This window comes from Carcharodon carcharias, chromosome 20 (genome assembly GCF_017639515.1).
Source record: "Carcharodon carcharias isolate sCarCar2 chromosome 20, sCarCar2.pri, whole genome shotgun sequence".
Taxonomy (NCBI): domain Eukaryota; kingdom Metazoa; phylum Chordata; class Chondrichthyes; order Lamniformes; family Lamnidae; genus Carcharodon; species Carcharodon carcharias.
The window spans coordinates 25,593,268-25,619,231 of NC_054486.1; positions in this window are offsets into that span (position 1 = coordinate 25,593,268).

A 25,964-nucleotide genomic window follows, 5' to 3' on the forward strand; every position below is an offset into this window, starting at 1 on the left:
ACACCAACCCCCTCCACTTCTCTCCCCCCACCCAAACCCCCCCCTCCACACACCTTAAACCAGATTATATTTCACCCTTTCTTTGGATTCACTCAGTTCTGTTGAAGGGTCATGAGGACTCGAAACGTCAACTCTTTTCTTCTCCGCCGATGCTGTCAGACCTGCTGAGTTTTTCCAGGTAATTCTGTTTTTGTTTTAGTACACAGTAATATTGTGCAGCACTCACCTGTTGGACTTCAAGCTTGAGGGGCATTGAGGGGTCGGGGTTAAAGGCAGTCCAGCTGTCAAGGCAACTCGTCAGTGGGGCGGCGGGGGGGGTGTTGGGGCAAGAGCTGCCTTGCAGCTGAGGCGACTTGTGGGGGGGGTGTTAAGGGCAGCCCTGTCATTAAGACAACCTATTGGGGTGGGGGTGGGAGCGCAAGGGCTGCCCTGTCATTGAATATAGTGCACAAGCATTTGGGGTATGGGAGTAGGGTGGGCGAGAAATGTGGCCACACATTAGGGAAACCTGTATAAAGTGACCTTTCCTCTGCAACTGAGGCAGTTCAGGCGCAGCCACATTGATATGATTGGAGTTGGGCTTCTAGCTTATCTGCCCACTCAAGCAACGCAGAGGCATGAAAGCTTTTCACCCCCCACTTCCACTGCCCCTGACAGACTGCAAAGTCATGAGCGTTTTAGTGGATGGCAGAACAGTTGGACAACTGCACATGTTATACAATCTCCTCGCTAAAATTGGCCATGGAGCAGTCACTGCTGGAGGCACTCACAGCCCCTTGCAGTTTCAGCATCCTGGTTTGGACCAGGGTCCCCCATGGTTCAAGCTAACAGTGCAGACTTGCAGTGTGGGTTAGGAGAATACCTGTGCCTGAGCTGAGAGCACTGCCTGCAGTCCAATGGGCAAAGCTGCTGCCAATTGGTTGGGTAGAGTGGGGCGGAGGAAGGTGGGGTTTCGGGCAGCCATGCAGCGCACAAATCTCTGGCCATCCAAGTGGTGGCCAGCACTCTCAAGGATGCATTAAGGGGCTGTCACACTTAACCAAGACAGGTTCTTAGTACACCCATGCTAACCATGTGTCTCTCTCTTTCATCCTGCAGGAGGAGTACTTCAGGAGCATTGAGCCTGGTGAACTACTTGTATGCCTGATGGCCTACAGAGTGCGAAGATGACAGAGGAGAGAGTGACTAAGGCTCCTGGCTGTGCAGAGGCCGGAGCAAGAACCTCAGGAAAGAGGGGCGCCTGGGGCTCCTGCACACAGCGCCGAAGAGCCACACCGAGCCGTCACTGATCAGCGCCTAGCGACACCCAGAGTCTCTCAATGTTGCTGTTCATTCCTGCAGATCACCGAGAACCAGTGCAGCCGAAGACTGCGCATGTCTGGGGAACTGGTCAGTCACATCTGCCTGCTACTACAGGATTTGGCGCCCAGGGGACATGGAGGGCATCCACTGCCTTTGGCTGTGAAAGTGACCACGGGTCTACACCAGTGGCTTCTTTCAGGGCTCCACAGGGGACCTCTGTGGGATCTCACAAGCCTCCACACACCAATGCATCCATGAGGTCATGGTTGTCATCTTCGAGAGGGCAACAACTTTGTGCATTTCGCCTGGGACAAGGACAACCTGGATGCAAAAGCTATTGGATTCACCCAGATCACGGGTTCCCCACACATTCACAGTGTGATCGACTGCATTCACATGGCACTCAGATCTCCATCACAACATACAGTGAACTATATCAACCACAAGGACTTCCACTCACTGAATGTGCAGCTGGAGTGCGACCACCAGAAACACATCCTGCAGGTGTGTGCACGGTTTCCAGGGAGTGTGCACGACGCCTACATCCTCAGTCAGTCACAGATCCCTGGAGCCTTCCAGGGTCCACAGAAGCTGCAGGGAGGGCTCCTCGGGGACAAGGGCTACCCACAGAGGTCATGGCTGATGACACCTGTGCGCTGGCCTCAGACTGCAGCAGAGTGATGGTAAATTAAGGCTTATGCTGCAGCTTGCAACTTGGTGGAGCAGACCATCAGGATACTGAAGATGAGTTTCTGGTGCCTGGACCGGTCTGGTGGAGCCCTGCAATACAGTCCACAGAGGGTGTCACGCATCATCGTTGTCTGCTGTGCCCTATGCAACTGGCACTGCAATGGGGAGACGAGCTGTCTGAGGAGGAGATGGAGGAGCTGGAAGTGTCCTCAGATGAAGAGGATGCGGATGGGGATGAAGGTGAGGAGGCCCTCGGAGGCAACGATGATGGGGATGAAGCCCACACACTGGCTAGAGAAGGCAAGCACACTCAAGAGGCCCTCATGGCTGCTAGATTTGTGGAGGATGATGACAACATGCAGTGAGGTGATCCTCATGTTGCATCTATGAATTTTTGAATCCAGTCTGGCTTATTGCAGCACCAATACCCTCCATGAGAATGCTCCTGTCATGGAGATGCAGTGGAGGCCCTAATAGTCGCTCGATTGCAGGAGGATGATGATGACATACTTTGAGGACACTCCATAGTTCTTCACATAACCTCTGAGAATGTCTCCTGTCTGGCCGAAGGCATCTCACTTGCGCTCTGTGATCAGGGTCATATCATAGAGACGCAGCCATGAAACTTTAGAAGCACCTGATCCTTTGACAACCTTCAACACCTGAGCCCTTCAGGAGCTGGAGCACAGCATCAATGGTCACAGATTCTGTAGAGATGGGGACCAGCCCCACCTTAAAGGTGCTGAGTGCACACAGGGAGAATGAGAAAACTCTGTTCCACCTGCCCACTACATTCTGGCAGCAATGAACAGCACCGGCAAGGTGCGAGCATCACTAATGTCTCTAGGGAGTGTCTGACGGCCACACAAAGCACAGGGAAGAGGCCCTGGACTGAGACACCTCCCTTTACCTTGTGCAGAAAGGTTTCACATCTGAGTGACACGAACACTGCTCATCAGAACAAGGAGCCATAGGCAGGGAGATATTCTTGGGAGTTTATTGACAATAGTGAACAATATGTACAAGTGATTAGCACCCATGGTGAGGCTGTGCAACTAATTCTTCTTAACTTTGCTAACCCTGCTACTATGTCTTGGTGCTCCCCGGACATCCACAGTGGAGGTGGAGGCAGCCTGCTGACTGCGACGCCCTGTCTGTGATGACCTTGGCGGGCGTCCTCTGGAGAGATAACACTAGGAAGGCCCAGGCCTACTTTTGGGGTCCTGCTGTGTGGCAGTGGCACCCTCCTCGACCTCTGGAGTCAGATCTGCTGAGGTCACAGGAAGAGGGGGATACAGATGGACTGGACACTCTCAGGGTCACCTGGGTGGATGGCCCCGGGGTGTGGACCTGCTGATCCTCCTCCCTATGGACGCCCCTGGGCCCCTGGCTGACTCCTAGAGGAGAATGGGGAGCAAATGGAACTCAATTTAAAATTACATCCAAAGGACAGTACCACGGACAGTGCAGAGATCAGACAGTGCAGAGAGTACCACAGACAGTGCAGAGATCAGACAGTGCAGACAGTGCAGAGATCAGACAGTGCAGACAGTGCAGACAATACCGCTGATGTGCAGAGATCAGACAATGCAGAGATCAGACAGTGCAGACAGTGCAGACAATACCACTGACTGTGCAGAGATCAGACAATGCAGAGATCAGGCAGTGCAGACAGTGCAGAGATCAGACAGTGCAGACAGTGCATACAATACCACTGACTGTGCAGAGATCAGACAATGCAGAGATCAGACAGTGCAGACAGTGCAGACAATACCTCTTACTGTGCAGAGATCAGACAATGCAGAGATCAGACAGGGCAGATAGTGCAGACAATACCACTTACTGTGCAGAGATCAGACAATGCAGAGATCACACAGTGCAGACAGTGCAGACAATACCACTGACTGTGCAGAGATCAGACAATGCAGAGATCAGACAGTGCAGACAGTGCAGACAGTACCACTGAGTGTGCAGAGATCTCCTGGCACTGTTTCAAAGGAGACCAAGTTATCCCCAATATCCTGGCCAATATTTACCCCTCAAAACAGCTTCACTGAACACAGATTATCAGATCATTGCCACATTGGCGCTTGTGGGACTTTGCTTTGTACAAATTGGTGGTCACGTTAAATTAGCCAACTTTAAGCGTGCTTCCTGAGGTCGCGAAAATTGCTATAGAAATGCAAGCCTTTTTCATTTTGTCCATTGAGTCGGTCGCTGGCAAACTGTGCTCTCAGCACCATCTACTGGTCTCAGTCAGAAACTACACTGTAGGTTGGTTATGGAAATAGATAATAAATAACCTTACATACGTTTGTTTAATCAATACTTTGAGAATAAAGATGTGTAAGATTTTAAACATAGGGAGGAGAAAGTAGTTTGCATTCTCTCTCTCTTGGTCTCTTTGACCTCTTTGTCCTCATATGTTCAGCTGCCTTCAAAGGGACAATCAAATCAGACTAGAACACTGGGGCCTTGCTTCTGCTGGGTTCTTCCAAGTAAAGAAACCTTTCACAAAAGCCATAACTCCTCTGACCTATGGCCCATGTGTTGGCTCAGGTAAACTATAGAAGCATAGAATTTTACAGTGCAGCCGCTGGCCACTCTCGTCCAAGCTCTTTGCTAAAAACAAACTCTTTTGGGCAGAATTTTGTGGTCTTTATCCCTGTCAGAATGACGAGACCATTTGCGGATTGAGAATCCGAATTACTTTTTGGAGAGCTTTGCTGAGACTCTTTTCCAGGGGAATGACATTAGCATCTCGCCTCCGGGTTCAGAGGGCGGGGAAGTTGCTGCATCCATTCTGTCAAAGGAAGGGTTGCTAATTAAAGGGCCCACACCCTTTAAGGGCTATGAGGACTCACCTGCACATGGATTCCTGAGGCTGCAATGGGGAGGAAACCTGGGACGGCTGCACACCTCTCGGGTCTCTAATTCTTACCGTGAGGTCCTGCCGTGGGGTCTGAGGGAGCTGCAGTGAGGTAAGCTCTCCCAAGGACAGAAGGCTGTGGAAGTCAGCAGGAGGAGTGTGGTCCCTCCAATCTGGAGACAGCGTACCAAGAGGATTCAGTGTCTCAGGAAGGAGTGAAAGGTGAAAGACATGGCACTTCCAGGTGATACTCTGGCATGTCCAGCATTCTCCTGCACAAAACACCTCAGGATATCAAGCCTTGCATCTCCACTCGTTCCTCTTGCTCCAGGTGCCTCACATCCCAGCTGAGCAGCAACTCACCCTCAGCCTCTTGCCCTCTCACTCCCATGCCTCACAGTCACCCTCCACAAATGTTCTCCTTCCCTCCTCTCCACACAACCTATGATGAACACTCACACCTCCTCTCAGGAGAGGAGAGCATATATAACTTGGTGAGAGGCGGAGATCGGGCACTGTGTGAGGGGGAAGTTGCGGGGGAGTGGGGGCTGGCTAGTTGGCCCTCGAGTGACAGGCATCTTATCAGTCAGAGGAATTGTGTGCCACCTTATCCACGCGGAAAGCGATCTTTCTCCAGGAGACTGCAGATGTCAGCTGCAGCCTGTTGGGAGGGCACTCCTGCTCAGACATATCGAGAGAGCTGATTCTCTGCCTGCAGACTCTGTATTGGGGGTTTCACCTCCTTCCAGGTGGATCTCAGTGTCCGCCCATCCCTGTGAAGAGACCTAAGTCTGAGGAGAAGGCAGCTGGTGCTGCTGCTGGTGGTGCTCCTGTTGATGTTGGTGATAGTAGTGTGGCCCCTGCTCTTGCCCCTCATCAGAGCTGGAAGGCGGAGCTGCAGAAATGCTGCCATGCCATGGTGAAGGCTGACATCAGGGAAGTGGATCTGAAGGTGAGTGAGGCGCTAGACAGGTGAACTGACTTACAAGAAGTTTGCAATCACCTGTCAGTCAATGAAAGCACTCTCTGAGAGAAGAAGTGCTTTGCACAGCAGCCTGGCCATGACTGGAGCTCTTCAGTGTAAGTGACAAAAGCCTTCCCAGCCTCTCAGTTTCACTGAAGAAGTTCTTCCCGCTATGTACTCACCTCTGTGACACTGGCAAGTTGTTGATGTCGGGAAACAGTTGCCCTGAATGTTAAATCCAGAATCAAAGGTTAAAATAGTTCCTAAGTGACTTCTTAATTAGCTTAATTACTTACCTGACAGATCCAAGGGAATTCCCTGCCTGCCTTCAATCCTCCTCCTGTGGAACCAGGAAGAAGGTGGGATGATATTGGGATCCTAACCTGACATCAGTTGCAGGGGATTAACTCCCCACCTTCACCCAAACCCACCTCCCCTTGCCTGGAAAGACTCCCCGCATTGTTATAACTAACGAATGTAGTTCAGACTGAAGATACGTTACTTGTGGAGTCCTCCAGGTATCACTCCTGGGACTGTTACTCTTCACTGTCTTTATTAATAACCTGGATACTGGTGCTGGGAATATGGTTAGTAAGTTTGCAGACAGAGCCAAAATCCATACTAGCTTCACACAGTAGAGCAGGGCAATCAGATACAATCAGGAGAGCTACAAGAATGATTCATAGCTTAAACACCCCTAGTGTTTAGTCCTGACACTCTAATCATCGCATGCCAGAGGCAGACATGATGGCCTGGTCTTACCCTACCCATCAAATATTTAAACTATTTTGCGACAATTCTGGTAGTGGTTGGAATTACAGATGTCCTTTTGAACAGGTAGAACTAAATCTCTCTCTTGTTGTATGACATGAGTGCTGCGCTGTTGAAGCTATTAGCTTGATTTTATAATAAATAGATCTTGCATTGAAAGCAACCAGAGCTGCATGCACAAGAGAAGCTCCAAGTTGTAACAGGAATATCACAAACACCAGCTCAGGACTTAGACAGAAACTAATGAATGTCATGACTGCAGTTAGATACTTTAAAATGCACAAGTGAACTACAGGAAGACTAAGAGATGGAGTGCACAGAAAGGAGCTTATCTTTAAGGATAGAGTTGAGATAGAGGACTCGATGGGATCAGGTGCAAGAGTGAATGTAAAAGTAAGCAATGGCATTTGAATACAGATATCAGGAGGATTTTAACTACACTCACACGGTACCACCACCCAGTCAATGAGAAAGGATTGGGGGAGCAGTTAAAACGGAGTGGCTCTGTTTCCCACTCCACTTCCCCTTTTTACAGCCACTAAAATTTAAAATATTTGGCAAAAGAAATATAAGGAAGATGAGGAAAAAACACAGAGAGTTGTTATGATCTGGAATGCGCTGCTTGAAAGGGTGGTGGAAACAGCTTTAACAGTAACTTTCGAAAGGGAATTGTTGTAGACTGAAGGGGAAAATTTGCAGGGCAATGTGATTGTGATTGCACTGGAGGGGGTGCAGAGGAGATTCACCAGGATGTTGCCTGGGATGAAACATTTAAGTTATGAAGAGAGGTTGGATAGACTTGGGTTGTTTTTGTTGAAGCAGAGAAGACTGAGGGGCGACCTGATCGAGGTGTACAAGATTATGAGGGACATGGACACAGTGGATAGGGAACAGCCATTCCCCTTAGTTGAAGGGCCAGTCACAAGGGGACATAAGTTCAAGGTGAGGGGCAGGAGGTTTAGGGGGGAGGTGAGGAAAAACTTTTTTACCCAGAGGGTGGTGACGGTCTGGAATGCACTGCCTGGGAGGGTGGTGGAGGCAGGTTGCCTCACATCCTTTAAAAAGTACCTGGGTGAGCACTTGGCACATCATAACATTCAAGGCTATGGGCCAAGTGCTGGTAAATGGGATTAGGTAGGTCAGGTGTTTCTCATGTGTTGGTGCAGACTCGATGGGCTGAAGGGCCTCTTCTGCATTGTATTTTGTGATTCTGTGAATGGGGTAATGGGGGGAGAGGGACTAATCAGATAGCTCTTTCAAAGAGCCAGCACAGGTGTGATGGACCAAATGGTCTCCTCCTGTGCTGTATAATTTATAGTTTAGGTAATGGATGACATTCTTGCCGAACCCTATGATTAATAAATGTAGATCAGAGTCCCATGATGTTCATTCAACCAAATTGCATTTCAACCCATCCCTAAGGCTCCTCAGAGGAGAATATCCAGCAGGACCATTGAAGACAAATGGAAAAATCTTCCTTGCTTGGACCAAGGAAAACAAGATTGCTGGCCTCCAACTCCCATGCATTATGACATCCTCTCTCTGAGAGTTAGAATCAGGCCTGATCAAACCTGACTTAATTTTGTTTCAAACTGTGATCTGTTTTGATGAATGTTGCTCTTAAAAGTAAACAGCTCCATGTTTTAATACTTTCAGATTATAATCTGTCCCCACCACCCCACCCTCCCATCCACCCACCCCCCACTATCAACATCATAGAGGGGTTACCATTGACCAGAAACTGAACTGGACCAACCATATAAATACTGTGGCTACAAGAGCAGGTCAGAGGCTAGGAATCCTGTGGTGAGTAACCCACCTCCTGTCTCCCCAAAGCATTCCACCACCTACAAGGCACAGTTCAGGAGTATGATGGAATACTCCCCACTTGCCTGGATGAGCTCCAACAACACTCAGAAAACTGGACACCATCGAGGACAAAGCAGCCCACTTGATGGACACCCTATCCACAAGCATTCACTCCCTCCAACACCGATGCACAGTGGCAGCAGTGTATACCATCTACAAGATACACTGTAGGGACTCACCTAAGCTCCTTAGACAGCATCTTCCAAACCCACAGCCATTACCATCTAGAAGGACAAGGGCAGCAGACACATGGGAAGGCCACCACCTGGAAGTTCCCCTCCAACCCACTCACCATCCTGACTTGGAAATATATTGCTGTTCCTTCACTGTTGCTGGGTCAAAATCCTGGCGCTCTTCCTAACAACACTGTGGGTGTACAGGACTGCAGCGGTTCAAGAAGGTAGCTCACCACCACCTGCTCAAGGGCAATTAGGGGTGGGCAATAAATGATGGCCTAACCAGTGACGCCCACATCCCATGAATTAATAGGAAAAAATCTCAGGATGTCCTGAACTGCTTTACAATCAAGTAAGTACTTTTGAAGTGTGGTCACTGTTATAATGTTAATCCATGTAATCTTCACCCTTGTATGACACTATAGATATGTCAGGAGATGCCTGTTATGGTGGAAGGCAAATAGATCCTTATTCAACATAGTTCAGCACATAAACAACTGGAATTTCAGTTCAACAATTTTTTTTAAATTGTCCTTTCATGGGATGTAAGCACCACTGACAGGCCAGCATTTATTGCCCATCCCTAATTGCCCTTGAACTGAGTGGCTTGCTAAGCCACTTTAGGGGGCAGTTAAGAGTCAACCACATTGCTGTGGGTCTGGAGTCACATGTAAGCCAGAGCAGGTAAGGACAGCAGATTTTCTTTCCCTAAAGGACATTAGTGAACCAGGTGAGTTTTTGCAACAATCGATGGTAGATAACTAGCTTTATATTGCAGATTTTATTAATTGAATTTAAATTCCATCTGCTGCCATGGTGGGATTTAAACCCATGTCTCAAGAACATTAACCTGGGCCTCTGGATTACCAGTCCAGCGACAGTGCCACTACATCACCATCTTCCTGGTAAATTTAAAAAAGCCTCTGCCCCATATCTGCCATCGTTTACAACTTTACATATTCTCTCCATGCCATCTCATTAACCCTCTGCCTGAAGACAGGACCATGGTTCATTATCTGCTGATACTTCATCCAGAGCTGTATCCTTGACAGTTTTTGTCTTCCACTCTCAAGGGCCGGGTGAAGAGACAAGTCCCAGTCTACCTCAGCCAGAACAGGAATTGAACCTGTATTTTTGGGGTTATTCTGAACGACACAATGATCCCAAGAGAATGGGGTCAGCAGCATACACCCTTCCTCCACTATAATAAAACTCCTTTAGCTGTAAAATCTGACTTACAGACATACAACCAAGACCTACAGCGATGGGAAGCAGGCAAAGCAACAGGTCCAGTCACATTAGAAGTCGAGGCCTCAACCTGCACTTAGGTGGGCCTTAGATAATGGTTGGTCACTAGATGTACCCAGAAGCAGCATCGGTGTCAGGCAACCCAGCTGCCCTATTTAGGGATGCACAGCTGGCTGGTTTTCACCTGAGGGGCCGATAACAGGAAGCCTAAATAAAACCTAATTCTAACATTACTGCCCAGCATACCCTGGCTGGGAGCGACTCAATCCAGAAGCAAGAAACTACAGAAGAAAGCAAAGACAAACAAAGTCACCAACCAAGATAGTGGCGTGCTGGAATGTCCATATACTACTTGAGCATCAAAGCAGCAGTAGACCTGAACACCATTCAGCTCTAGTAGCTAGGGAACCTAAGAGGCATGGTGTAGACATAGCTGCCCCTAGCAAGTCAAGACTAGCAAGAGGAGTAGGCCAGCTTGAAGAAATAGGAACAGGGTATGCTTTCTCTTGGAGCTGTCTATTCCTACAGAATGTAGTGAGGCAGGGGTTAGTTTTGCCATCAGGAGAGATGACAAAGGATCTGGAAAACCTTCCCAAAGGCATCAGTGAATGCCTAATGAACCTACACCTTCCCCCTGCAACAACACGGGAGACATGCAATATTCATAAGTGCATATGCCCCCACAATGACTAACATGACGATGTAAAAGAAAGGTTTTATCATGATCTGGATCATCTCCTACAATCAATCCCTAAAGATGACAGAATTATTCCTATGGGTGATTTCAAAGTCAGGGTTGGATACGACCACATCATATGGGCAGGCATCATTGGAGCTGGAAAGGAAAACGCAAATGGGAATCTCCTATTTTTGTTGTGCACCAAGCATGACCTTACCATAACCAATACCATATTCTGGCTGAAAGAAAGATACAAGGCAATCTGGCAACCCGATCTAAGTACTGGCATCTCCTCAACTATGTGCTTGTCAGACAGAAGAAAAAGACTGACATTAAATAATTCGTACCAGGAGCTGACTGCAGGACAGATCACCATCTGATCCACACCAAATTGAGTCTAAGATCCAGCCAAAATATCAAAAATTAACTTGCCAGTACAGCCAGAGCTAGATGTCAAACTTCTCAAGAACCTTATTATTGCCTTAGACCTTGCTACATAACTTGAACTGCTGTGCAGTTTGAACTTCCTCCCCCTAGTGATTCAGAAGGTATATGGAAACAGCTCTGTGTTCAGATCTTCAAAACTTCAGTAGACATCCCGGAACATTGCACATGCAAGGACCAAAATTGGTTTGATGAGAGTGATGAAAACATCTCTCATCTTCTCCAACAGAAACAGCTTGCACATGTAAGTCTTCAAGCAGCCCTACAGTTAAAAATCAAGCTTCAAATGTATAAAAATGCTAAACACAAGCTCCAGCCTGCTTTAAGGAAATGCAGAATGACTGGCAGAACACAAAAGCTGATGAGCTGCAACATCTAGCTGAGAGGTGCTCCATATTTTTACAATATGCTGAAGATGGTATATGGCCCACCCATTAAGATCTTTGCTCCTATCCTAACAGATGATGAAAATGAAAGGTCCGAGGAATACTCTGGTACAAAATTTCAACACTCGGAGTCCAGATGCAATATTCAAGTGGTTCCTTTATTACGCATGCAGGGAGCAAATGCTGGGCAGTCCAGGCGCTTCTCCACTGAGGTTCAAATGAGCACAGTTTATATATTTTTTACTATCAGTTACAACTTAATGGTATTAGTTAGACAAAGGCCACAGTACAATAACCCCCTGGTGGGCTGATAATTGTGTTCATGTACAGTAATTGCAGTGCAGAGACTGGGCATTGTCCTTTTGAGAGACAGCAAAGTTTGTTCTATACAAAAGGTTTACGGGGGCTGATTTGATGTGGTTCGAGGCTATCAGATGGTGTTAAATGGCCTTCCCCATTTCTTGATCAAGTCATCCCATGTCCCCGCCCGTGTATGTCTCCCATTTCCTAATTGCAAATTTACAGCTGAGCCCTTTGCACAAGTTTTTAGCTTTCATGTAAGGCTGTGATTGTCTGTGTATGCTTTGGCACCCTATCTGCTGGCCCTGGCTGGCACTTCAAAATAAATCCAAATTTTCTGCACCTTCAGAAATAAACTAACCACTGATAGGGCAGTCGCAATGGAAAGGTGGAGTGAGCACTTCGCTGAGCTCCTCAACAGACTCTCCCACCTCTCAGCAGATTCTCTGAGAAAGAAAGCCTGTTTCTTCCTCTTGCCACAGAAGGCAATCAAATCAACCAAAAAAGGCAAAACTCCTAGCCCAGATGTATTCCAGCAAAGATTTGGAAGTGCAATGATACAGAGCTTGTTAACAAATTTACAGCCATCTTCAAGAGCATCAGGAATCAGGAGAAAGTTCCACAGGACCTCAAGGATGCCAACATAGTCGGCATCTGGAAGCAGAAAGGACCCAAAAATGTATGTGGCAACCATTGAGGAATAAGTCTTCTCTCAATTGTTGGGAAGATCTTCACAAAGTTCTATTAAACCATCTACTAGACAACTTAATAGGTGATTCCTCCTGGAATCAGTGTGGTTTTAGGGCTAACTGTGAGATAACCAATATTGGGGAGAACTTTATGTCCCATGACCGGGCGCACGCCCAACCCGATTGGGAGTAAAATAGTGCGCGTTGACGGTGAGCGAGCGTCCCGACGTCATCGCACAATATTTTGGTCGGCTTGCACACGAGAGTCAACGGCGCACCCACCGACAATTAAGGGGCCTATGGAGGCCTTTGCATTTTTTAGGGAACCTTGCCAACAGGTGGGATGAGGTTTCCAGCAGTAAATAAAAAAACAATAACAATTTTGAAACATCATTTTTAATATGTCCCTGTTCATGTGACTGAGTCACATGGGGGGACACGTTTCCCTTATTTTTAAAATCCTTATTTCTGATTGTAAGATTCTTCAGTTCCCTGAGGCAGCTCTGTGCCTTCAGGGAACTTTCAGTGCGCGCTGCCCTGCTCATACGCAGACTTTCAGTGCGCACTGCCCTGCTCATACGCAGACTTTCAATGCGCGCTGCCCTGCTCATACGCAGACTTTCAGTGCGCGCTGCCCTGCTTATACGCAGACTTTCAGTGCGGGCTGCCCTGCTCATACGCAGACTTTCAATGCGTGCTGCCCTGCTCATACGCAGACTTTCAGTGCGGGCTGCCCTGCTCATACGCAAACTTTCAATGCGCGCTCCCCTGCTCATACGCAGACTTTCAGTGCGCGCTGCCCTGCTCATACGCAGACTTTCAGTGCGGGCTGCCCTGCTCATACGCAGACTTTCAGTGCGGGCTGCCCTGCTCATACGCAGACTTGCAATGCGCGCTGCCCTGCTCATACGCAGACTTTCAGTGCGCGCTGCCCTGCTCATACGCAGACTTTCAGTGTGTGCTGCCCTGCTCATACGCAGACTTTCAGTGCGCGTTGCCCTGCTCATACGTAGACTTTCAGTGCGTGCTGCCCTGCTCATACGCAGACTTTCAGTGCGTGCTGCCCTGCTCATACGCAGACTTTCAGTGCGCGCTGCCCTGCTCATATGCAGACTTTCAGTGCGCGCTGCCCTGCTCATACGCAGACTTTCAGTGCGCGCTGCCCTGCTCATACGCAGACTTTCAGTGCGCGCTGCCCTGCTCATACGCAGACTTTCAGTGTGCGCTGCCCTGCTCATACGCAGACTTTCAGTGCGCGCTGCCCTGCTCATACGCAGACTTTGCGCGCGCTGCCCTGCTCATACGCAGACTTTCAGTGCGCGCTGCCCTGCTCATACGCAGACTTTCAGTGCGCGCTGCCCTGCTCATACGCAGACTTTCAGTGCACTCTGCCCTGCTCATACGCAGACTTTAGAGCTCACGCTCCTCCAGCCCCCACCCAGACTAATTAGCCAGCCAGCGTGAAATTGTGGTTGGGGCTCGATCACAGGTGGCGGTCCGTTTCGTGGCCATTCCTGGGCCTGCCCGCTGCGCCCACCCGATGAAGAGATAATCCTGCCCGTAGCGTTTATAGCAAGACAGCCACAAGGAAAGTGCCTGTGATGAGATGTTCGATGCCTTTGCGGTAAACAGTGCCCTAAAGTAGGAATGTGACGTGATTCCCGTACTCTTCAATCCCTTTGCTGCAATGCTCAAGGAAGCCACTAGAGACATGCCTGTAGCATCAACATTAGGTTCCATTCAGCGAAGCTCCTCAATCTCTCCCACTGCGTGCAGATGCAGTAATCAGAGAGCTTCAGATGACTGTGTCCTAGTTATCCACAACAAGGATGACATCCAGACTAGGGCAAGCAAAACCTTGGTCTCCAAATCAATATTTCTAAGACCGAGGTTATGTTTCAGCCATCACCAGGCACACTCTAAGAAGAACCAGGCATAATCATTGATGGCATTAGTTTCAAAGTTGCATTACAAAAAGTTTGGAAAGGACTCAATACAAGTACTAGAAATTGATTCAAATATTCGCTATTCTGTCACTCCAGCCTTTTCTTTGCATATACGTACAGATTTGGAAAGATTAAACAATTTACCATATCTATCTTATACTTTAATGTTCAGGGTAAGTATGCAGTACATGTGAACCAACTGTCAAACTGTGGTCAGACATAACACACTAGGTTTGTAAAGTACACAAGGATGAAAAATAAAACATATACAATTTATTGATTAGGCTGTAATTAGAATAGAGAGTCTTCTACATAGATGATTACAGAATCCCCGAGCAGATCTTCTATGGGAGTCTGTCTCAAGGCAAACATCATCAAGATGGTTATTATAAATGAGATAAGGACACCCTAAAATAAAGAGTCTTACAAACTTTTGCTTTGCAGATCACCTCTCTTGGGAAAACATTGCAGCCAACCGGATCACATGAAATTTGGTTTGGTATTGGCACGAAACACAAACTTACCTTGGAGGTCAGAAACTCCAGTCCCGATGATCCTCAGACTTCCCGAGTATGCACAGGTCGGTACCTTCATGTTCTTCGGGCCCAAGACAGGCCCTGCACACCTGCACCTGGAAGAAATAGAAGGAGAATGAAAACCGAGGCCATGTGACAGGGTGCCAGGTTCAGCAAGTGTCCCAGAGAGAGGGAGAAGGGAGGGGGACAGAGAGAGGTCACAAGAAGTGTCCCAGAGGCAGGGACAAGAGATAGGGGACAGAGAAACAAGTCCCAGTTAAGTTAAGAAAAGGAGAAACAGACTCCAATTAGAGAAAGGGTTACGGGGAGCAGACTTTAAGTGAAGTGGGGTCGGGAGAATTCCAAGTAGTTGAAGAGGGCTCAAGAGAAGCCCTGAAGATCCAAGAAGGCAGTTGAAGGTTGGTAACTCTGTCCTGTGGGCCACTGGGGCCAAGGTACCCTTTGGAGCAGTGGTGTTCTGCTCAGTGCAGCCAAAAAACTGAAATTGTGCTTGTGAATTGGTGAACTGGGAATCCAGGGGAATGGAATATCGAAAGGCGAGATTGAAACCCTGTGAGGTGGGCTGTCATTGAAACTGACTGAGTTAGAGCAACTTTTGGAGAGAATTCCGAGGCGAGATCTTCAAAGGTGAAGTTTGGAAACCCTTGTAAGAGTGACAGACTTTCAGTGAGATTGGTTGACTCACAGAATGACAAACGTCTGGGTGAGTTGTTGCAAAACCCATGGAATCTCTGTTGGTCGCATCTGTCATTTCTAGTGTAGTGTCAGGTGTCCAATCACAGTTTGCCTGTTAATTCACATGTACCTTATACTTACCTTGAAAGTTAGAGTATAAGTTAGATATTGTAAATTGTTTTATCTTTCTGAACTTGTACAATAAAGTTTACTTTTGTTTGTTCAAAACCTGTGGAATCTTGTAGCTTTACTTTCTGAGCAAATGTCTTAAATCTCAAACTTTGTCTTCTTTAAACAAAAAGTTTTTGGTCCCTAACTGGATCTCGCCAACAACTTGGGGGTCTGGCCAAGGACCATAACAGTATAAAACAAAAACAGAATTACCTGGAAAAACTCAGCAGGTCTGGCAGCATCGGCGGAGAAGAAAAGAGTTGACGTTTCGAGTCCTCATGACCCTTCGACAGAACTTGAGTTCGAGTCCAAGAAAGAGTTGAAATATAAGCTGGTTTAAGGTGTTGTGGGGGGGTGGGGGGAGAGAGAGAGAGAGAGAGACAAGTAGAGGGGGGTGGTGTGGTTGTAGGCAAAAGCAGTGATAGAAGCAGATCATCAGAAGATGTCACAAACAACAGGACAAAAGAACACATAGGTGTTAAAGTTGGTGATATTGTCTAAACAAATGTGCTAATTAAGAATGGATGGTAGGGCACTCAAGGTATAGCTCTAGTGGGGGTGGGGAGAGCATAAAAGATTTAAAATATTTAAAAATAATGGAAATAGGTGGGAAAAGAAAAATCTATATAACTTATTGGAAAAAAACAAAAGGAAGGGGGAAACAGAAAGGGGGTGGGGATGGAGGGGGGAGCTCAAGACCTAAAGTTGTTGAATTCAATATTCAGTCCAGAAGGCTGTAAAGTGCCTAGTTGGAAGATGAGGTGTTGTTCCTCCAGTTTGCGTTGGGCTTCACTGGAACAATGCAGCAAGCCAAGGACAGACATGTGGGCAAGAGAACAGGGTGGAGTGTTAAAATGGCAAGCGACAGGGAGGTTTGGCTCATTCTTGCGGACAGACCGCAGGTGTTCTACAAAGCGGTCGCCCAGTTTACGTTTGGTCTCTCTAATGTAGAGGAGACCACATTGGGAGGAACGAATGCAACGAATGCCAGAATTTCCAGGTAATTCTGTTTTTGTTTTGGATTTCCAGCATCCGCAGTTTTTTTGTTTTGACCATAACAGTATGCTTTGAGAACCATCTATTCAAAACTCACAACATCCAACATGTCCAGAGGAAGACCAGAGGTGGCGCAGCTGTGGAGATTCCCCCAAGCACCAACAGTGACCACATGAACTGTTAGTTCTGTGGAAGTCCATGCTGATCCTGTATTGGACTCTTGTTATGAGAGGAGCCGTAGAAGTTGATGAAACCATTTCCCACTTGGACATACTCGAACAGCAAGGAGTCTGCTACCTGCATAATAGTTTATTTCTTTTAGGTGTAGAATATTATATAAACCAAAGTAAAAACAGGAACCAGTCAGCCAGTTGGTTAGAAATGAGCAATTGCAAGTAATAACGTTTAAGATAAGCCCATATCGCTAGTCTCAGCACCTATTGCCCCTGTTCACTGAGTTACATTGGCTTCTGGTTTAACAACAGCTCAATTTTAAAATTTCATCCTTATGTTCAAATCCCGATATGGTCTTGCCCTTCCTTATCCCTGCCTCCTCCAGCTCGACAAGATTTCTAGTGCACCCCCACTTGCTTTGCCATATCATTGGCAGCTGTGCTTCAGCTGCCTAGGCCCTAAGTCTAGAGTTCTCTCCCTAAACCTATCCATCTCTCTCTCCTCCTTTAAGACCCACCTTCAAACCTAGCTTACATGTCCTTTGTCTTTGTCTTAATTGTTGTTAATTCTTTTTCTGATTACGCACCTGTAAAGCACCTTGGGGCATCTCACAACTTTCAAAATGCTATATAGAAGCAAGGACTGACTGATCTGCTGTGAATTTCCAAGTATTTTCGTTTTGGCCTCAGATCTCAAGCATTTACATCCAAACATATGGAAATGGTGCGCAGGAAAAGACTTTTCTGGTCTATCAAGCCTGCCATACATAATCATAATGCCTGAAGCATTGTGATTAGACAACCTCCTACCTACCAGCAACCAGGTATTCCTCTGGGAGAGGAAAAAGAGAGATAAAAACACAGGGATAATGAGGGGAGGAAATTTGTAAATTTCCTCTTCGATCCCCTTGGACTATCAAAAACTAGTCCAGGAGATCACATTGACCCAGCTTATATTATTTAATATTTCACCTACCCATTATAAGATGCAGCCTCTGCACCAGACAGTAATTTAGTTAAACCTTTTTTAGAAGGTTTGCAGAGAATCAGCACTCACCACACAAGCTAGCAACCGAGGAACAAGAAGCACCGCCAAACATCTAATCTAATTCTACCCTTGGAAAACTTTGGGCTTTCTCTTTTATTTCACAATCCAAAGGTTGGGATGTGGTTCAGAGAGACAACTGTCATCTTTTTGATTGAAAGGGTAATCTGCGTCACAGTTCCAAAAATATATTTGTTTGGACCTTGGTAGCCAAGCAACACCATAAACCTGAATTATAAGTCAACCGAGATCACTCGGTGCAGTATTGCAAGGTCCTCATGTTCAAAGCAATTGACCTTTTTTCTTTGGCTAATTTCAGGGTTTTGACCACTGACAATTATCTGCTCTCTCTCTCTCTTGCTTCAAAAAATCTTAAACTAAGGACGGTGCTTCAAACAATATAATTTCTTTTGAAGTAGTAACCCACGTTTCTCAAGAATTCAATTAAAGATCCTTCCATTTTCACACAGTTGAACAGGTTAGTTCTTTTTAGCCCATAAAACCAAGTTTTTCTTTCATTCAGCAGAATGGGCATTCGAGTGTTGAGCTCAAAACATTTGAGTGTAATGTGTGTGTTTCATTTACTGGAACTGTTGCTTAATTTCTGGTATGGCCTTATCTCCACTCCCTTTAGTCCAAGGGACGCAGGGCTAAACAGATATAGTGGACAACCAGTTCAGTTATTCACTGCCAGATCTAGATGGACCACACAAAGCACTTTCAGATCTTGCTCAATCTACCAGAACTGCTCACTGTTCTTGGATCACCCTAGAATGCAAAGGTAACCCTTTGTAGTCAGACTTTTTAAACCCCATTCCCTATTTTCTCTGCTCTCACCCCCAACAAATATGGGGAGCTCATGTTCTTATCACTAAGATTCATCCAATCAACTGCCTCTGTCACTTCCCTCCCTTCCCCTAGCTCACTGCAACAAACTTGCATCTTCCTTTAGTTTCTCCAAGCTCACCTTGTCCATGAGACCCATCTCCTGCTCCCTCAACCCTATTTCCACCGAACTGCTGACCACACAACTTCCCTTCCTGGTGTCCAATTGTTAACAGTTCTGTCTCCGCAAGTACTGTCTCCCTTGCCTTCAAATCTGTCATACCATCCCTCCCCTCAAAAAAACCAACCCTTGATTCCTCCTTGCAAACTTGCCCCAATCAACTTTTCCATTCCAAAATCCTTGAAAGTATTGTCGCCTCCCAATCCATGTCTATTTTTCCCTGAGCTCCATGTTTGAATACTTCCAATTAGGTTTCCACCCCTGCCACAGTACTGAAACAGCCCTTACCAAAGTCATAAAGTACATCCTATGTGACTGAGGCAAAGGTAAACTACCCCACCTTGTCCTGCTCATCCTGTCTGCAGCCTTTGACATAGTTGACCATACCTTTCTCTTCCCATGACTCTCCACTGTCATCTAGCTGGGTTGGGACTGCTTTTGACTGGTTCCATTGTTACTGATCTAATTGTAGCCAGAGAATCACCTGCAATGGCTTCTCTTCCCACCCCTGTACCGTTACCCATAGTTTTCCCTCAGGATCTAACCTTGGCCAGTCTCCAAAATTGATAAAGTTGCACATTCCTGCTCAACCTCCCATGATTTACCCTCCATTAATTTGAGATCATCCAAAACTCTGTTGTTTGTGCCCTAATGTGCACCCCACCCATCAGCCATGTTCTCGCTGACCTACACTGTTAAGCAATGGCTCAATTTTAACATTCTGCATCCTTGTTTTCAAATCCCTCCATGGTCTTTCCCCTCTTTACTTTGTAATCTCCTCCTTCCCCACAACCCTCCAAAATACCTGCATTCTTCCAATTCTGACCTCTTGAGCATCCCCTACTTTCATCGTTCCACGATTGGTGGCTGGACCTTCAGCTCCTTATGTGCTGGAATTCTATCCCTAAATATTTCTTACTCTCTTTCCTCCTTTAAGATTTCCCGTAAAACTCATGTTTTGGCCAAGCTATTGGTTATCTGCCCCTAATATCTCCTTATGTGTCTCAATGTCAGAGTTTGTCTGATTATACATACGAACATACAAAATAGGAGCAGAAGTAGGCCTTTCTGCCCCTCGAGCCTGCTCCACCAATCAATAAGATCATGGCTGATGTGTTTGTGTTTCGAATTCCACATCCCCATCAACCCCTGGTAACCTTTGACTCCCTTCCCTATCAAAAATCTATCTACCGCCGCCTTAAAAATATTCAATGACCCCACCTCCATCACCTCTGAGGCAGAGTTCCAAAGTCGCACAAACTCCCTGGGAGAAAAAAATTCTCATCTTTGTCCTAAAAGGGCAACCCCTAATTTTAAAACAGCGCTCCCTAGTTCTGGACTCACCCGCAACAGGAAACATCCGTTTGACATCCACCTTGTTCAGGATCTTGTATACTTCAATCAAATCACCCCTCACTCTTCTAAACCCCAGTGGAAACAAGCCCAGTCTGTCCAACCTTTCCTCACAAGACAGCCTGTTCATTCCAGATATCAGTCATGTAAACCTCCTCTGAACCATCTCCAACGCACTTACGTCCTTCCTTAACTTCAGTGAAATGCCTTTGGGTGTTTTACTATGTTAAAGGCATAATATAAATATCAGCTTGTTGTTCCTTTCCAGGAAAAACATTCCTTTTTTTCCAGTGTCAGCTTACTTAGATCTGATCTAATTGGGAAGTGTCAGGCCAATGAGCATTTGATCCTTAATCAGTCTGAAGAGCAGAGGGAGTCAGTGAGTTTGATTATTCTTTGATATTTATTCAATTCCATGACTCGTTGTCAGATAAGGCTTGAAGGAGAAACAGCCTCAGCAGCCCCTCAGTCTCTCAAAATATAACAAATGAGGGAGGGTTGTGAGCAGGCTGCCATTCCTGTGGTATTTCCCAGGCTGTAGCCTATAGCTTCATTAAGCAGGTGTTTAACCATTCTTTGTTTGGGCTGAACAGTACTTGAGCTTCCTCATTGACCTCAGCAGCCAGCAGGAGATGGCCTGTGGATTTGCAACAGTAGCTGGCTTCTCATTTATGTAGGGTTTGATCAACGATGGGCATCAGGAATATTGGAACATGAGCCAGCGACATTGAACCAACCAACCTCTGCTATTCAACCTTGGGAGGAACATGGCAGGATGGCCTCTTGGGGACAAGGCTGCAGACGTGGCTGGTAACACTTCTGAGTAATCACACCATGCTTGAGCAGCACAAAATCAATTGAGGCCAAGGCAAAAACCAAGATCCATATAGAAGACAATGGTGAAGCAGGAGTCTGTCATGATAATAGTTGATTGTGGCAGTGGACTCCAGTATTAGATACTATACAGTACTCTGTACTAGATAGGGGGTAACCTAACCTGGGGGTTGAAGGTCAGATAACACACGTTGGAACCTGTCTTGATAGAATTCAGTTACTGCAGATATGTGTTCATGTTAGGAAAATGTGTTATCAACAAAGTTAACGCAGCTACAATGGTGATGGCCTGTGTGCATCATGGAAACAAAAAACAAGACATGGCATCTGAAATAAGTGGAGTGCAACAGTGGAGGTTTTGAAACTACCGACAGAGCTCAGCTTAGAGGGTAATCTCTCCGAAAACTGGAGTAGTCTCCAGCAGCGATTCGAGCTGTACCTCACAGTGATGGGCAGTGATAAAAAAGACCCTTAGGTACAGTCTTCCATCTTTCTTCACATAGCAGGGGAAGAAGCCCTTAAATTCTATAACACATTCACGTTTGAAAGTGATGAGGAACGAAATGACTTGAAAGGAATAATGGAAAAATTCAAAGCCTACTACAGCCCTAAGAAAAACATCACACATGAAAGATACAGATCTTTTACATGCATGCAAGGCAGTGACAACATTATTCAGTACGTAACTAAGATGAGAAAATGAGCTAAATCATGTTAATTTGGAGAGCTTGAAGAATTGCTCATCCGAGATAGAATCATTTGCAGGATCGCAAATGACTCTCTGAGACAATGGCTTTTCAGAGAAGTTGATCTCACACTGGAGAAAGCAATAAATATCTGTAGAGTGGTAAAGACAACAAAATGCCAGATTAAACAGATGACAGAAGATGATAAGCCACATATAGTCAAGCAGTTAGATGCAGTTAAACAGAAACAGCCCCAGGAAAGAACAAATAGACAGTTTGAACATCAAAAGAACAAAACTGCTATTAACACAGTTAAATGCAACCGATGTGGAACAGAGTATACACTATGTAGTTGTCCAGCCTATGGAAAGCAATGTAAGACCTGTGATAAACTAAATCGCTCTGCTAAGATGTGTAAATCGAAGAAAGTACACACAATTGCAGTTGATGACATAGACACTGAAACTGAACTTTTTGTTGGTGCAGTAACAACAAATTCCAAAGAAGACGAATGGAAGGTTAATTTAAAAATTGCCAACATGATGGTGAATTTCAAGCTTGACACAGGTGCACAAGCAAATGTCATTCCCATAAGCCTGTACTGTAAGATAAGCAAAGAAAAACAGCTAACCAAAACAAAGGTGAAGCTATCCACTTACATAGGTGAAAAATTGCAGTAGAAAGCAATTGCACACTTAAAGTGAACTACAAAAAACAGTCTTCCATTCATAGTGGTAAAAACTGATGCAAAACCCATTCTTGGAAACAAAGCTTGTGAAAATCTGAAGCTAATCAAGAGAATAATGATTGTCCCCACTGATGACATCTTGAGCGAGTATTAAGATGTGTTCCAGGGGATCGGCTGCCTAAAAGGAGAACTCACCATCAAGTTGATGAAACTGTGACACCCAAAATGCACCCGCCCTAGAAAATGCCAGTAATGCTGAGAGACCAACTGAAAGCAGAGTTGGACAGAATGGAGAAACTTCACATCTGCAAGAAAACTGAAGAACTGACAAAGTGGGTTAATCCAATTGTAATTGTAAAAAAATTAGATGGGAATCTGTGAACCTGTCTGGATCCCGAAGACCTAAACCAGGCAGTACAAAGAGAGCATTACCAGCTGCCCACAGTAGAAGAGATCATGTGTAAACCAGCTGATGCTAAATACTATTCAGTCTCAAATGCGAGTTCAGGCTTCTGGCAGGTCGAGCTGGATGAACGCAGCTCCTATCTCTGTATCTTCAACACACCACACGGGCAATACAGGTTTTTATGCTCACTTTTTGGTATTAATTCAGCTCCAGAGGTGTTCCACAGAACAGTGAAGCAGCTGTTTGAAGGGTTAGAGGGTGTGAAAACCTAAATCGATGATCTGCTGGTCTGGGGAGCCTCACAAGAAGAACATGACCACAGATTGAGGCAGGTGCTGGCCAGAGCTACAGAAAGGAACCTTGTTAAAGAAGGAAAAGTGCAAAATAGATCTTCATGGAATCAAGTACTTGGGGCATGTGCTAACAAGTGAGGGACTGAAGCTGGACTCGAGTAAAATCGAAGCAGCCATGAACATGCCACCCCCAGAATGTAAGAAATACTTGGAGACGTTTTTGGGAATGGTGACCTATCATTCCAAACATGTCAGACCTGACAGCACCTCTCAGAGAACTTCTACAAAATGATGTGGCAACAAAGTCACCAGGAAGCTTTGACCAGTTTGAAGAGAACACTGACCCAGGCACCAGTGTTAAAGTATTACGATGTCAGTCAGCCGATCAAGGTCTCAGTGAATGCATCAAGGACCAGCCTGGGAGCTGTCCTCTTGCAAAATGAGGCACCAGTGGCATACGCTTCGAAGGCAATGACTGAAACACAGTAGCGGTATGTCCAAATAGAGAAAGGAATGCTAGAAATTGTGTTTGGCCTAGAATGCTTCCACCAGTTTGTCTGTGGCAAAGACGTAGAGATAGCATCTGATCATGAGCCTTTGGAAGCTAGAATTAAAAAGCCCCTGAACTGTGCACCAGCAAGAATCTAAAGATTATGAATGTGTCTACATAAGTACCAGGTCAGAGTTAAATACAAACCGGGTAAGGAATTGTACATCACAGACACTCTGTTAAAGGCATACCTACCCATCATGGAGGAAGAGGATAAAGAAATGGAAGTACAGGTTCACATGTTGACAAAGAACTTACCTGTGGCTGTAACCAAACTGGATGAGATTAGGGAAGCGACCAAGAACGACGCCACAGTGAGAAAACTGCAGCAGTTTGTGCAAATTGGCTGAACCACACATCGGAGTGGAGCCCCTTCTGCTGTACAAGAGTACTGGAACTTTTGTGAGGAACTTTATGTAGTAGAAGGAATACTTTTCATGGGACACTGCAACACTGAGGAAAGGAACGCTGCAGCGCATAATGAAAGTCACCTCAGCATAGAAATATGCAGGAGAAGACCTTGAGATATGAAGTATTGATCTGGAATGGGAGCACAAATTGGGGAAGTGGTGAATGCGTGTGCAATTTGCCAAAAATTCGCTAAATTGCAACAAAAAGAACCACTTCAACCACACAGTGTTCTAGAGACGCCCTGGCAGAAAATTGGAGCGGACTTGTTCACATTTGACAACAGTACCTATTAGCAGTAGATTATTACTCAAGGTTTTTTGAGTCTGTGCCGCTGAGAAATGTTAGTAAGAGCATCACTGTAATAAATGATTTAAAATCAATGTTTGCACGCCACGGCATACCTGAAGCACTCATCTCAGATAACGGTCCATAATTCTGTCACTGAGTTTCGCAAATTTGCACAGGACTGGGAGTTTTGCCACACTACGTCAAGTCCCAGATATCCACAATCCAATGGAATGGTGGAACGTATCGCGCAGATCTTAAAACACCTGTTGAAGAAGGCAAAGGCAGATGGAAGAGACCCCTACTTGGTTCTGCTGGATTTCAGGAATACTCCATTAGAGGGCATTGGATCATCTCCAGCACAGCTTCTGATGGGGAGAAGACTAAGAACTAAACTTCCAACTGCACCCCAACTGTTATTTCCACTGCCAGTGAGCTACAGTGTGCTGTGTACAGGACCTGCTCAAACTGAGACAGCAGAGGCAGAGACAGCACTTTGATCGAGGTGCCCGACCCCTGCCTGACCTGAACATGGAGAGACAGTGAGGATTCAGCATGAAGGAGTCTGGAATCCTGCTGTTGTCACGGGAATCACAGGAGAACCAAAGCCTTACATAGTGCAGGCTCCAAACAGACAACAGTACAGGTTCGACATCTGAAACGTGACAGATGTTGGAAATACAATGCAAAGGAAGTGTGTGTGTGAAGTTTTCAGAGCATTACCCTAATATTTATTTTGTTATTATACTTTGAAAATCAGTACACTGAGGACCTTCTCTCTTCAAGATTCCCAAAAATTCTACAGTCAGGGTTCAAACTTAAAAAGACGGAAGGAATGCATGCAGTTAAGATTTAACTATCTTACAAAGAGGTTCATGTGGAATGGACTGTCCAGGAAGATAGATAGTGTGAAAAGAAAATTAAGGGAGAGTTTATAACTAGTTCAGGAAAGGTAATTGAGGGGTCCTTGTTTTGGAGGCAGGACAAATGGATTGCGAGTTCTGGCTTTGACAGAAACGAAAGTGTGAGGGATGTGTATGAGGCGTCTGTACTGATATTACCTGTTTTATATGATTGCCCAGTCAAAATTATCCCACAAGTTCTGTCATTTGATGTGCTCAAAGGTTTTGGTATTTTACTCCACTAAAGGATTGGCAATGAAACTTTAATTGATCATTGGGTATCACGTCTATTAACCAGAGTTGAGCAATAGGCCCAGAAACCGCATGGGGTCAATGGGAAGTTTCATAGGACTAGACTCTGCGGAGCCCGCTGGAGTGGACGAGATGGCAGGAGGGCACGGAGAATTGCGCGGTAGGCCACACATCAGACTCTCGGTGGCAGGAAAAATGAGATTAAAGTCAGTGATGGGAGGTAACAAAATGAGAAACTTGCCGGTTAGCGGTGGGAAGCTCATTGATATGCTTAATTGACCACTTGCATATAATTTAAATGCATTTTGACGCAATTTACTCCTGCCTCCCCGATTTAGTGAAACTCCCATATGTCTCTCTTGCCTTAAC